Genomic DNA, 13,656 nt, shown 5'->3' on the forward strand with positions numbered 1-13,656 from the left:
AATAATTAAAAATCAAATGATATTTTTCGCGAGTTTTGAGAAAATTGATTTTTGCAACATTTTGAAATTTAAAATTGGATTTTTTTAAAAAACAGTTTAACTGTCAATAAAATTTGTTTTTGAATTTTTGCATTTTTTAAACTCATGTTAATATCTATTTAAATATTTTATGAACTATAGAAACCTCTTTTATTGTTCATCAGATATTTTTTTCACGAAATTTCTTCTATTGTGAAAACTAAGGAAATAAAACTGATCTAATTACCAGCGCAAATGAAGAATCAGAAAATAAAAATAATTATCTCGGTAATCTATTTGAAATTACCACTAAACATTGCGCGTAATTTGAAATAGATTACGGTTTTAATTATATTTTAATAAATAAAGTTCTAATTATTTATTTATATTATGATTTACAAGCCACAAAAACATTTTTCTTGTGTTCCTTTTTCTAGAAAATATCACGTTTTTTACATATTCTAATTCATACAAATAATTGCTAAAAATTATGCTTTTAAAGGTTTATTTTGTAATTATGGCTAATTTAGTCTTTTATCTGAAGATTTTAACAACGTGATGGCAACACAGTGATAAAACTTCTTTTTGTTCAAGCTTAATGAGCTCGTTCAAGTTAAAAATTGATTTTATTTCTTGTGATAAATATTGATAGAAAATCTAATAATTTCTTTGAAAATTCATTAAAAACTGAAAGTATACATCAAAATAATAGTTATCATCAAATTATGCATAAAATTACATCATTTTGTGCTATAATATTTTCGAAAGTTACTTATTGAGAATAAAACGCTAAAACTTCTCCTTATTTTTAATTAATAAAAAAATCTAATATAAGATCAAAAACTAATATAAGTTTAGGTGCACATTGCATTTGTTCCAATTTTGGTAGCTGTGTGTCAAATAATCTAGCCTGTAGAGCAACAAAACACACTTTAGTAAAAGTAGAGATACAGATCAAATATATTGTTGGAAAATATGCTAAAACATTTTCGAAAAATTAATTAAAAATTTAAAACAAAAAAGACAATTTTTTTTAAAATTGAGATTGATTTAAAAATAAATTTCGAGTTATTATATTTTTGTATCTGTTGTTGAAAATCGCCAAAATTTCGCTTAATTTTAATTAATTACATTTTTTAAGCAATCATTTCTAGGTGTATATCCCCCGCCCCACTTCAAAGTATATACGCTCCAGGTTTCATTGCTATAGTTCAAACGGTCTAGCCAAGGCACACAGATCCATATTTGTTACAATTTAAGTTCAAAAATATATTGTTTGAAATTTCGTATAAAATATTTTTTAATTAATTAAAAATAGAAAAAATATCAATTATTGAAATGATAATATTTTTTTTTAATTTTGAGAATTATAAATGCATTAAAACGAATAGAAATGTAAAAATTCTATGTCAAATTACTGATAAGTCTGAAAAAAGAAGTGTTTCGTCGTTTTACCTAATTAGCAGTAATAACAGGAAGATAATTATAAGCATAAGCATTTTTTAAATTTTTTTAATAAAAATAGTTTATTTTTCCAGGAAATAAATGCTATAATATTTTTCGATAATGATTCAATGTAATAATTGACGCAAATAGCATTTGAATTTATGAAATAAATTTCCATTAGACGAATAATATCAGTTTAGACAGATTGTTCTCATTCATCAATATCTGTTTAGCCGCAAACCAGTTTCCAATTTTTAAGCTGACATGGCAACAAAAAAATCATTTCAAAAACTATTTATCTTAATTTGAAAGAGTTTTTTCATTTCGTTTCAACGCCATTTAAAAACTTTATTTTGCATATTATATTACCATTTTTTATACACATACAAAAAAAAACCTTTTTTATCTTTCCTATTAAATGTTGAATTGAATTTCTTAATGTTAATAACATAAAACATTTTCTAATTTTCATATTATATAATTATATCTTATTTTGTTCGTGAAATGTCTGTATCTATTTAGATGAAAGAGATAATTTTCAAATAGCTTTTTAAGAAAACCTTTTCATTTGCAAATATCATGAACCATATAATCAGTTTGATATAAACACAACATATTAAAATTCATTTCTACGAAAATAATGATTAAAATACGTCCTAAATATTCAACATGCTTGAAATATTAGTCGATATCTCTTAAACAAATTGCATTTTGTACTTATGAAATAAAAATTACCCATTTTTTTTTGTTTTCATGCGTGCTGATAATATAAATTCACTCTGATGATTAGATTTAAATGAGAAAGTGCCACTTATCCATTAACAATAATATTTAGCTGGACATTCTATCGACATAATAGCCAACCACAACCAATATAAACGAATATTTTTTAAAGCACATATATTAAAATCAAAAATATTTTAAATATTTCAGTATAGGAGGAAATCTTATTCATAAATCAGTATAGATAATAATATAATAAAAATGAAATCTCGCAAGTATACGTTTATTCTCAAGCTTATCAGATGGAGTTTGGCATCAACCGGAATACTTCTATCCAATAAAAAGACATGTGTTTTCAGTTCAGTCGTCGGGTTCATTTGATACGTTTTCTACATATAGCAATAGTTGTGGCGCATTTACTTGACGGAGATCCAAGAACGAAATATTTCCAGAGTATGTGTGTAGAACAAATAATTATTTTCTTGCTTTGGTGGGATGTGTTTTGGAAAAAGTCAGAAATTCTTAAATTAGTTGAATCTTTAATGGATAAAATAAACGAGAAACAACTGAAAAAATTAACTACAATCATTATCTATGGCTTACCGTTTTATCCCTTGTGGTTCTGTATGTTATATACGACCTGGCACTCCAATAAAGCTTATGATATGTCTCGATTTCCTCCATACAAACGATTTTGGATACCTACAGATTTCTTGTTCATTCGAGAAGTAGTTTTTATAATAGATTCTGTGGTTATGCATTCAGCATTTGCGATTGTCTTCATTACAATGTATTTATACTGTGTTATTTCAGATCTTATTTTAAAATCGCTTAATGAATTTCCTAAAGCAATATTATATGATGAGGCTTTTATTCAATGGAATAAGTGTCAGAATGTGTTCCACACAATTACGACTCTGGAAAATAAAATGTCATTCCCGATTTTTCTCGTTTTTTGCCGAGTTGCCATTCAAGCCATTTATTTGTCATGTTACAGAAATGTAAATCTTCCGTTTCAACAAATTTTTCTTTCCTTGTCGCAACCTTAGAAACTCTGGCTGCATTCTTATTGGTCGTATTTCTTGCTGATATGATACAAAGTCGCTTTTCCATGAATTTGGACATCGTTTTTAGTCAAAAACAAAGGCTAAAACAGCTAGGAATTACCAACTTTCATTATAATCTAATGATGAGAGACAGTAAGCTTACTTCTTGGAAGATATGTCTTATAAATCGGAACCTTGTATTTAAATTCACAGCAACTCTTATAACATATGGCGTTCTCATAGTGGGAGATATAAATCGGTGTTGATTCCAATACTGTTCACGTGCTTTAAGAGTTATTCTATAGAAGGAAAGCAATTCATAATCTCACAGGATTTATGCATAATGAAGTATTCTAATGTTAATTCAGTTTTGACTTTTTTGTCTATAATACTAAGCACAATTTGCTTTGACGTTGCAAATAGTTTTCTTTATTCTTTATATTTTCTGTGATAATGATAATAAATTAAATTTTAAAAAGAAAATTCCTTGTTTCTTGGTAATATATTCTAACATTTAAAAGTAGTGTTTCCGAGCTTAATGATCTTCGGAAAATGACTTCTAAGTTATTAACCAAAAATTTATTTTATTTGTTAGCGTTATTTTTTTTTTTATTTTTTGAAAACCAATTATTATGATATAATCTAAAATTGCGGATAATTCTTTTAGAATACGATTTTTTTTAACCCAAGAATTCTGACTAAATACATTTTTCAATTATACTATTTTTTAATTCAAATTTAATTTAGTTAGTTACTGTCTTCTATATTTAACTCTACTGAACTGAAATGAAGAAAATTATCTTATGACCAAAATAGAAATGAAAATTATTTTTCTGAATTAACACTTTTTTAAGGGGACGGTGAATTCTATTAAACATTTCTGCGAATTATTCACTTAGAGTTATGAAATTTTTATGCATATATATATTAAAATATAAAAAAGCAAACTTTCTTTTTAAAAAAATAAAGTTTTAAAATTAAATATTATTTTTAAAAAAATTGAAAAATAAATAATTTTTTTAAAATTTCAAAATATTCCAAGCGGCTCAATTTTTAATTTTTTTCTATAATTTTTCCATATTACCCATTGTAAATTAATTTGGAATAAAACTGTGCATGATTTTATATTTCCAATTAAATGCTAATTTTTAGAGACATTTTTGTGCACACTTACTGAATTTTCATTAAAATTTTATGTTTTTCGGAATTAAAATTGATTTTTAACAATTTAAAAAAACCCGAAATATAAAATGCGTATCCTATTTTCTTCTAATGTTTACAGAAATCTTTATTATCAAATATGTTTAATTTCTTCACAAATTCATTTCAAAGATATTTAAATTTAATTACAATGCCATTTTGAGGAAAGTATTTGAAATGTATTTTTTTTTCTCTACGCCTTTGAAATATTCTTTTTATTGAACAATATATTTTATAAAACTATTTTAATTCGTAAAAATCGTAAAGTAAGATGTCAAGAGGTACATACTCTTTTTTAACAGACTATCAAAGTTGGGATATTCATTTATAAAAATCTGCATTTAAAGCAGTAAATTCTTGAATGTTAATTTTTTTTTATTTCATCAGCAAAATGCATAATATGTGATCAGGTGTTTTCATATTTATTTATTTTTTTTTTCAGAGAAGAAAACAAAGATATAGCATTGAAGTATTTTCCTAATGCCCAGTTCTACGTTTTCAAAGGAGGATTTCATACTTTTCACATGGAGTTTTCTGAATTATTCACGGAAGTAGTATCAGAATTCATTAATGAATAGACTTCTCACAAATAATGTTTAGATAAATAAAATATCATCAAAATTACAAAGGTTTATTCTTGAATTGAAATTACACAGAAAAAATGAGTGATGAACAGCTATAATTAATTAGATAATTTTAATATATTCAATATATGTCAAGGAAAGAATAGCTTTACGCTATAATATTAAAAGATATTTCTACTGTCAAGAAAGTAGGAACTTTATTTTGAAAATGAAATTCAATGCTTTCCATACAAATAGTCTCACAATAAATTTCATTTTTAGGATCATTAAAAGTTTTTCTTATTTCTTTAAAAACATTTAATCATCTATCAAATTAAAATACATGACACTGGAGAATAATAAACATAAAAATTCGCACTCTAATAAGCCCTTTGGCGAATTCGTTTTGGCGATTACTCGCCAAGATACAATTTATACACAAATATCAAGAAACTAATCGTGCGTTATTAAATTTTTTTTTTCGAACGACTTAAAACAAAAATTGACATATTGCAACAATTGCAATCCCAGAATAAAATACATGTATTTAAGTCATCGCATTTCCGAATTATCACATTTACATACTTCTGAAAGGACAGTCGTACAGACGGTCAGCCTGTTAATGGAGTTGGTTCTAAATTTGATATATATGTATATTTTAGGTGTGAATTCTATGGCCCGATTTAGTTCTCTTCATTTGGTAGTTATTGAGTTAATTTATATTTAAACAGCCGGGTAAACAAACTTACTCGGAGTGTATTTCATTCAAAATTTGGTAGACAACTTTGATTTAAATGCTCAAAACAAATTTCATCTGTCTAGATCAACGTATTTTCAATTATCGTGTTCTCAGACACATAGACTTCCAAACAGACATATAATTACAGAAATATATTTTACGGGGGGGTCTGATAAGTGGAGGTTCATCAAAATCTCGAATCAATATATATATATATATATATATATATATATATATATATATATATATATATATATATATATATATATATATATATATATATATATATATATATATATATATATATATATATACATTTTACACATGTGGAAATAAAAATATAAGAACTTTTATATATAAAGAGAAGTAAGTGTAAGTAAATATTCTCATTAATATCTTAGATATCCAGTCAACATTATTACACTTTTGAAATCTATATAATGTTATTGCGTTGCTGATTTTGTCTTGGCCATGATATTTAACCATGATATAATAATTTGGATGCACATGCACTGTGTTCAAAAAATTAATTTTATTGCATTACTTATCACCTTAGGACACAAAATAATTTTCAATATAAAACTTTTCAAATACCACTTGGTACTAAAATCGCTCAACTCTTTAGAATATTTTACTAATATGCCCACACTCATCATTTTTTATCTGCATGAAAATGTCAGTCTAAACATGCCATTTATGATTAGAAATTATTGAAATTGAAAAAATGAGAAGACATATCTTTATCCTATAGTGACTTATCAATATTAATATAATAAAAGAAAATTTCATAAGTGGCAAGAGAATCTTAGGCATTACACGCTGGCAGACACAAATGAAACTCAGAAAATGGAATGACACATATTAAGAGTGCATGCTTTTCTTCTTTTGTTTAAGTAGAGATTTTTTATTTATTTATTTAAGTATAGTTTTTTTTTATTTATTTTCTTTTATTATTAAACAAGCCGGCTTTGGCGATTAGCCAATTTGCCAGTATTAATGCTCACTAAAATGTTCAATTAATATTTTATGTAGCTTGGTTTCATAACAGGTTTTTCAGCAAAATATTTTTAAGCTTAAAATTTTGATAGTTACTTATACTATTATGTAAACCCTAAGACATTTTTTTTATTGTACTATGCATTTTTTTCTAATTTTCGATCATCCTCCATGAAATTCAGTTTTAAATTAACTCTTGAGGAAATTGCTGAAAATTATAATTAAATTATTTTTTTAAAAAATTACTTAAAAACAGAAATTTAATGTATAGGTATATTCACAAGCCAAATTTGGTAGCTGTATGTCAAACGGTCTGACCTGCAGAGAGCCAACAATCACACACACATTGAGCTTTTGGTATATAGATATAGATTTAAAACCATTATGAGTGGCGTTGTAAACACAACTGTATGGATCCGGTAAGGATAAAATTAAGAAAAAAAAAAACTTATTTATTCTAAATCAACTATCATTATTTTTGTGCAATATCTTGAACTGATTTGGATATTAAGATCAAACGGAGCCTTACAAATTATCTTTACGAATAATAAATTTGTTATAAAGTTATTCTAATTTTCGAAGTTATGTAAGCTTTGATTTCCTTCATTTGTATTTTCCACCTTGCCATGGTGAGAATATTGTTCGAGTTGCGGGTAATCATCTTTACAAAGAATTAAAAGTTCGTCAAAAAATCTTTTGCTTAATTTCAAAGAAAAATAAGGCCGTGGTTTTAAAAATAATCCCATCTTTCTTATTTTCTCGACAGAACATAGCATGTGTGAAATGTGAAAAATGATATCTTTATTCAGTTTTAATTCCTATATTGTATTTCTACTAATACATAAATACTTATTATAAAGATTAAAGAGTTTTTTTTGTGTGCGTTTATAAACAGGTTAAATCATTTAACCTAGTATAACCATATATATACTATAATCATTAACTCTAAGTATACATATATATACTTCGAAGGTTGGGACTATGCACCATGGAGCGATATTTTCGAAGTTAGAATCTTAAGTAATTTAAAATTAAGTGAAGTTTATTCGTATTTTTTCCAAGACAGCTACCGAAAATATTATATACAAAGTATTATTTTAATAATCTTAAAATCGAAAATTATCCTTTCAATAATATTTATAGTTTAACTGTATTTTTTTATATTCTAATAGATTTAAAAATATTTTAAGCGTATTTTTAAACAAAGAATTTCATATAAAAAAAAGTGAAATATAGTCTTATGAACACATTAGGTGAACACGAAAAAACTACTTCTAACATGGACGAAAGGAGAAATTAAAAGTTTAAGTTAAATTTTACTACATTCTTAAACCTAGAAAATTATAATTTTCAGCATGTGTCTGCAAGAAATGAAATAAATATAGAACGATATATTTTCCTGATAAATAAGTCATTTTCCATGGCCTTTTAAATCGCCAATATTATTAATTCGATAATTTTATATTATTTAATGTAAACATAGGTTATATATGCAAGATATCCTTTCTGGTCGGAGCTCAACTGCTAATTTCTAAACCGTTAGCAAGAGGCCTACACAACTAACAAGATAAATGCTCTGCATGTAATAAATAATTATATTTCATTTAATCTGGGACAGTAGATGTTCGATAAAATAGGAATTGTAAATTTTTATATAGACTCCCAAATCTGTGAGTCATCTATACATAGTATAAAATGGAGTCTCCTGAAAGCGTCAGTATGTTAGAAAAAAATAAAAAAAACTTGAGAAATACTTAACTGATACTGGAGATATTTCTACCATTTTGTAGTACATTCATTAGGGAAGGTTTTAGTATTTTAAAGTCATATCGAAATAAAAAAGGAGCTTTATAATTGCGATTTTAATTATGTTCCTACTACGATTCGCCCATACGTAAAACAGTGGTATTTGTGCTTTGCACTTATCCGAGCATGTGTGAAAACCTCAAACGGCGCATGCGCAAATAGAAAGAGCTGTGATACGCTTATGCATATACATTTCTTTGTTCACGTGTGCTTTTCAACAGCGATTCAAAACTCAATATGCCCAAAAAAAGAAATCCAATCTTGGCCTTAGCACATTAAATAGCAAAACGCTTCGTTTGTTGTTCAATAATGAAAATGTTGAGGAAAGAAACCTTCGGTTAGCGAAAATCAAAGAGGGTCTAAAAGAAGTGCAATCTTCTGTTGAGCGAAGTAATCGTCTCTCTTTAAATCGTACTGCAACTGAATTATAGAGACAGAATGAATCTAATGAAAAGCGAACTGATCGCCTGTCTGCTAGGGATGACGAATATTTTAAGAACGGTTATTACGTAATCAATATCAAAAAGTCACAAATACAAGTGATCAATACTTTTCAAAAATGTGTGTGAATCAAATCCTTGACATGATCTTACTGGTAATATTTCGATTAAAGGTCTTGGATCACGATAGAAAGTCACAATCGATACGATCTGTCCAATGGAAGCTCTCAAACAAGAATTCATTCATGCAATCTATGAATGGGTTGAAAAGAGGACGGACCGGTTATTCTTAGAATTATCGTACCATTGAATTGCATATCACTGAATGTGGAGCTATCACAAGAAAGTGTTCATAATTGTGAAGTCACCGCTTCGCTTGACTTTCCGATTTCGTATTTCACTGTGCGTTATGCCACGAAGATCATTGTCCGTGACATGATTCTCTAATGACATACATTCTTTTCGCTCTACAGGCGCCATCTATTGGTAGCATATGGAGTTAAAGTGAACATTTTAAAGAAATGACTTTTTTTAATTCAACTTTTCAGAAAATGGTTTACTCCAATAAATAAATTAAATTAATAGTTTTGAAAAAAATTAAGATTAAAAAGTAAGTTGAAATAGATAAATTAATTCAATCACAAGTTACTTAAAATAGTAAATTAAGTATTAATTACAATTAATAAATTTTATATTTAATAATAATTAATAATTTTTAATTAATAATATGATTGAAATAACAGATATTTGGAACGAATATTTAAAAATAACAATAGCAAAATTATTTATTATTCAAAAATTCGTGAATTATGCATCTCTATTGTCTGCTGACAGAGAAAGACATTTAAATGTCAAGCAGAGGAGAAGTGGAAGAACAAACGTTCCTGATATTTGGTCCGAAAAGGAGTTTCTCCGTCCTGAGTTACAATTTGTATGTGGTTTACAGAAATGATGTTTCGGTTTCAATAGGAACTATGTCTGTAGCCTGTCCATATTCTTGAGCTTTAAAAAGGGAAGATTAATCAATATGTTATGCCTCTGTGCGGTTACTGCTAGTGTTTCATAAATTACGTTTGAGACACTAACGTTTTAAATAAGAAACAAAAGAGTTCAACTGTTTGTAAATAAAATTGAAATTTTTGAATATTACTGATTTGTAGAAATTTGAATATTACTAAGCATTTCTCAAAGCTGGTTAGCTTTAACTATAAATTAATGATTCTAAATCATTGATATTCATAACTTTATGCCTCAATCAGATTTGACCATAAAATATTGAAATGATTTAATTGAATTAATTCTGTTTATCTAATTAAATTAAAGGACCAAGATCATTTTACTAATATGATTCATAGGATCTAATATAGTATAAAATATAGATTTTATAACATATTTACAAATACATTTAGGGAATAAAACAAAATAAAATATGATTATTTATATCTCTAAGGATCTCTACGAATGATAAAAATGAATGTGCGTAACTCTGCGCTTTTCAGAACAAACTATTAGATCTAGATCGACAAAATTTTCTCATATATACTTTGAAAAGTGAAAGTAAGCACCATGGGGCTTTGTTTTTAAAATTTTAATGAATTAAAAATTAAATGGAAATGCGAAGTGATTTAACCATATTTTTCAAAAACACAAAAATAATTTTTCCGTTATCTGAAATCTCAAAAATAATTATGTTTTCAATGGTGCCAATTTAGAAGCAACACAAGTTATTAATATTGTTTATAATTTTTTAGAAATTAGTCAACAGAAATTTGACAAATGCAACAATGAGCAGAATGCTGTAATAAATCTAAACTAGTGATAGTAGACGTACTAGTTTGAGCTTCTATTAAAATTAAAAGTTTAAAAAATACTTTCGGGAAGAAATCGTTAAAAAAAAGCAACATAAATTGGCCAGTTGAAATTTTTAAACAAGTTTTATTAAATTAATTTCATTGCTGAAAAGAAATTTAACTCGTGAATACGATTTTACAAATATTTCATCATTGTAAATTTCATCATTGATTTTTTTTTCATTGCTGTTTATAAAAATATAAAGCTCTAGCTTTTTTCTATGATGAGTATCTTTCCTTTTAATTTATACTTTATTATATTTTTATTATTTTATTTCTATTGTTCTTGCAATTAAGGCAAATCAAATAAAGAACTTTTAAAGTCTGTCCATATTTCAGTACTGCTATTATTTAATTTAAAATAAATATTAAAAAATATTTTGCCGTTCTTATCCCTTGAAAATCACTTCTTGTTCTTAAATGAAATGAATATTTATGTTAGGATTGTCCAAATAGAAAATTTCTTATTGAATAATCCTCTAATATGTTAAACAATTTTGAAAAATATTCTTTTGTGCAGATAAAACTTTAACAGATACATAAAAGATAGACATTTAACATTACATTTATATTATATATATATATATATATATATATATATATATATATATATATATATATATATATATATAATTAGAAATAGAATTTCAAACAAGACGTATCAAACTAATTTGAAACTGTAATTTTCTCTCACATTGAATTTTGGGGCCATAATAAAATCTCTGACATTAAATCTAATGACATAAAATACAAGGATACAGATAAAATTTGTTCAAGGAAATCATAAATATCAATCGAAACATGTTTTGATCTCATCAGGGTAAATCAATGTATACGTAATTTCATCAAGGTAATCGATGATTCATTGAATTTAAAAAAGAATATATAATCATGGCATTAATCTTTGAAGCAGGCGTTTCCAATGCTATCAGTGTCATTAACTATTGGTTGGATGGTTCTTAACAAGTTATTAATTATAGATGACAAGATAGTTCTTAACAAGAAATTAATTATAGATGACAAGATAGTTCTTAACAAGAAATTAATTATAGATGACATCATATGTGTGCGAAAACGTTTGACTCTACACATTATTAAAGATAACGAGGGACGTTTATTATTAAATTTGATAAAACACAAATGCAGTCATTTCATTTCATCATATTTTGAAGAAGATCAAAGCAGTAATCTACAGTATTTACAATGAGAGAAATCTATGAGAAATGGAATTGTATTCCCCGGCGAAAAATCATCTTTAATCGAAATGGACTTATGAATATAGTTATCTGGATTTTGTTGTACGAAAAAGATTTGCCTTGCCAAATTAAGCTCGGCTTATCGTACATATATCGGTTTCAGAAATTATTTAATTAATTGAAATCATAAACTACAGAAATTTTTTTAAATTAAAAAAATATTGACTGATAAGACAAATATCAAACTCATATGAATATAACCACAAAAATATCAGAGAGGAAAAGGTTGCGGATATCATAGATAAAGAGTTTGTAAAGAAAGAAAATGCTGAGGACCATTTGAGTCTCAGCAACAGATAGTTTAAACAATATTTCGAAAAAGAAAAGGTTTGAAAAGAATGGCTAGGCAGATAGGAAAATAATGGCAACTCTCGATTTTTATATGGACTTGCAGAAGTTAAAGTGCAAGGGTGTTTTACTGATTTTTATTTGAATGAAATGCTTTATGCCCACATTTATATGAGGTGTCTCCATTTTATTAAAGCAGATTCTTTTTAAAAAGTAAAGAACGCTGAGGGGATTTAGATGCTAATATACCGTAAAACAATGATTTTATGTTTGCCACAGTTTATCGCTTACTTTACAGAAAATATCCCCACCCACACACCAAATTGATTTATTGACAATGATAGCTCATTATCATGTCAAAAAGGAAATAAAACTTGTAATTCAATAATTGTTAAGTGACTGTTTACATAAGTTCACTGAGATTCCCTGACAACTTATAATATTATAGACGCTTTTAGAATATTCAATACTTTAAGCAAGTTGATAAACATATCTTCTTCGGGAATCTTAGCTTACAATTTCAGCACTGGAGAAATTAGTTAAGAGATGGATTAGTTTTTTTAGTTAAAGTCACGTTTCAACGCGACACTAATGCTATTTTGGGGCAAACATCGTAATTTTGAACAACGCTCAGATGACTAGCTGTATACGACACCTGAGCTGACACCCCTGCTACATGCTTCCGCACTGGCCCATTATTTGGCCCTAGTGGATTTCGCGTGCATCAGACCCACTTACACGACGATTCTACAGTGGAACCGTATCTCGAACATGAGTCCCTCAAGTTCCGAAGCCGAGAACTTATCACCAGGCTACCACTGCACCCGTATGTAGAGGTTGAAGAGGCAATATTTATTTTAAGCTGATTAAAGCGCTTGATAGAAAATGGGGGGCTTCTCTTGAGGAGGTAATTTCACCTTCGTCCAGTGACTTCGTAAGAGATATATTGTGCAATAAATAATCATAAAACCTGAATGCCAAGACTGAAGCCGATATAGAAAGGTGCAAATTATCGACTTCACTGATTATTTATCGAATTATTGCAGAATATTTGTTGCACAAAGAAAGAACTTGAGCTCAATCCTTCTATAACGGTTTTTTCCCTAAAGTTTATGGTCGTGACATAGAGCACTGTAAAAGTTAGGGATTATGAAAAAGTCATTATCGATCAATTCCATCAGTTCAAGAAGTCTGTGTTCCCAAACATACGGCAGAAGTGTGGCAATGTCCTGAGTCTAACTTCCTTTTACAAATTTAAGGTCAAAAATTTTAAGAATGAAAAGCA

Source organism: Argiope bruennichi, chromosome 4 (assembly GCF_947563725.1).
Source record: "Argiope bruennichi chromosome 4, qqArgBrue1.1, whole genome shotgun sequence".
Classification (NCBI taxonomy): Eukaryota; Metazoa; Arthropoda; class Arachnida; order Araneae; family Araneidae; genus Argiope; species Argiope bruennichi.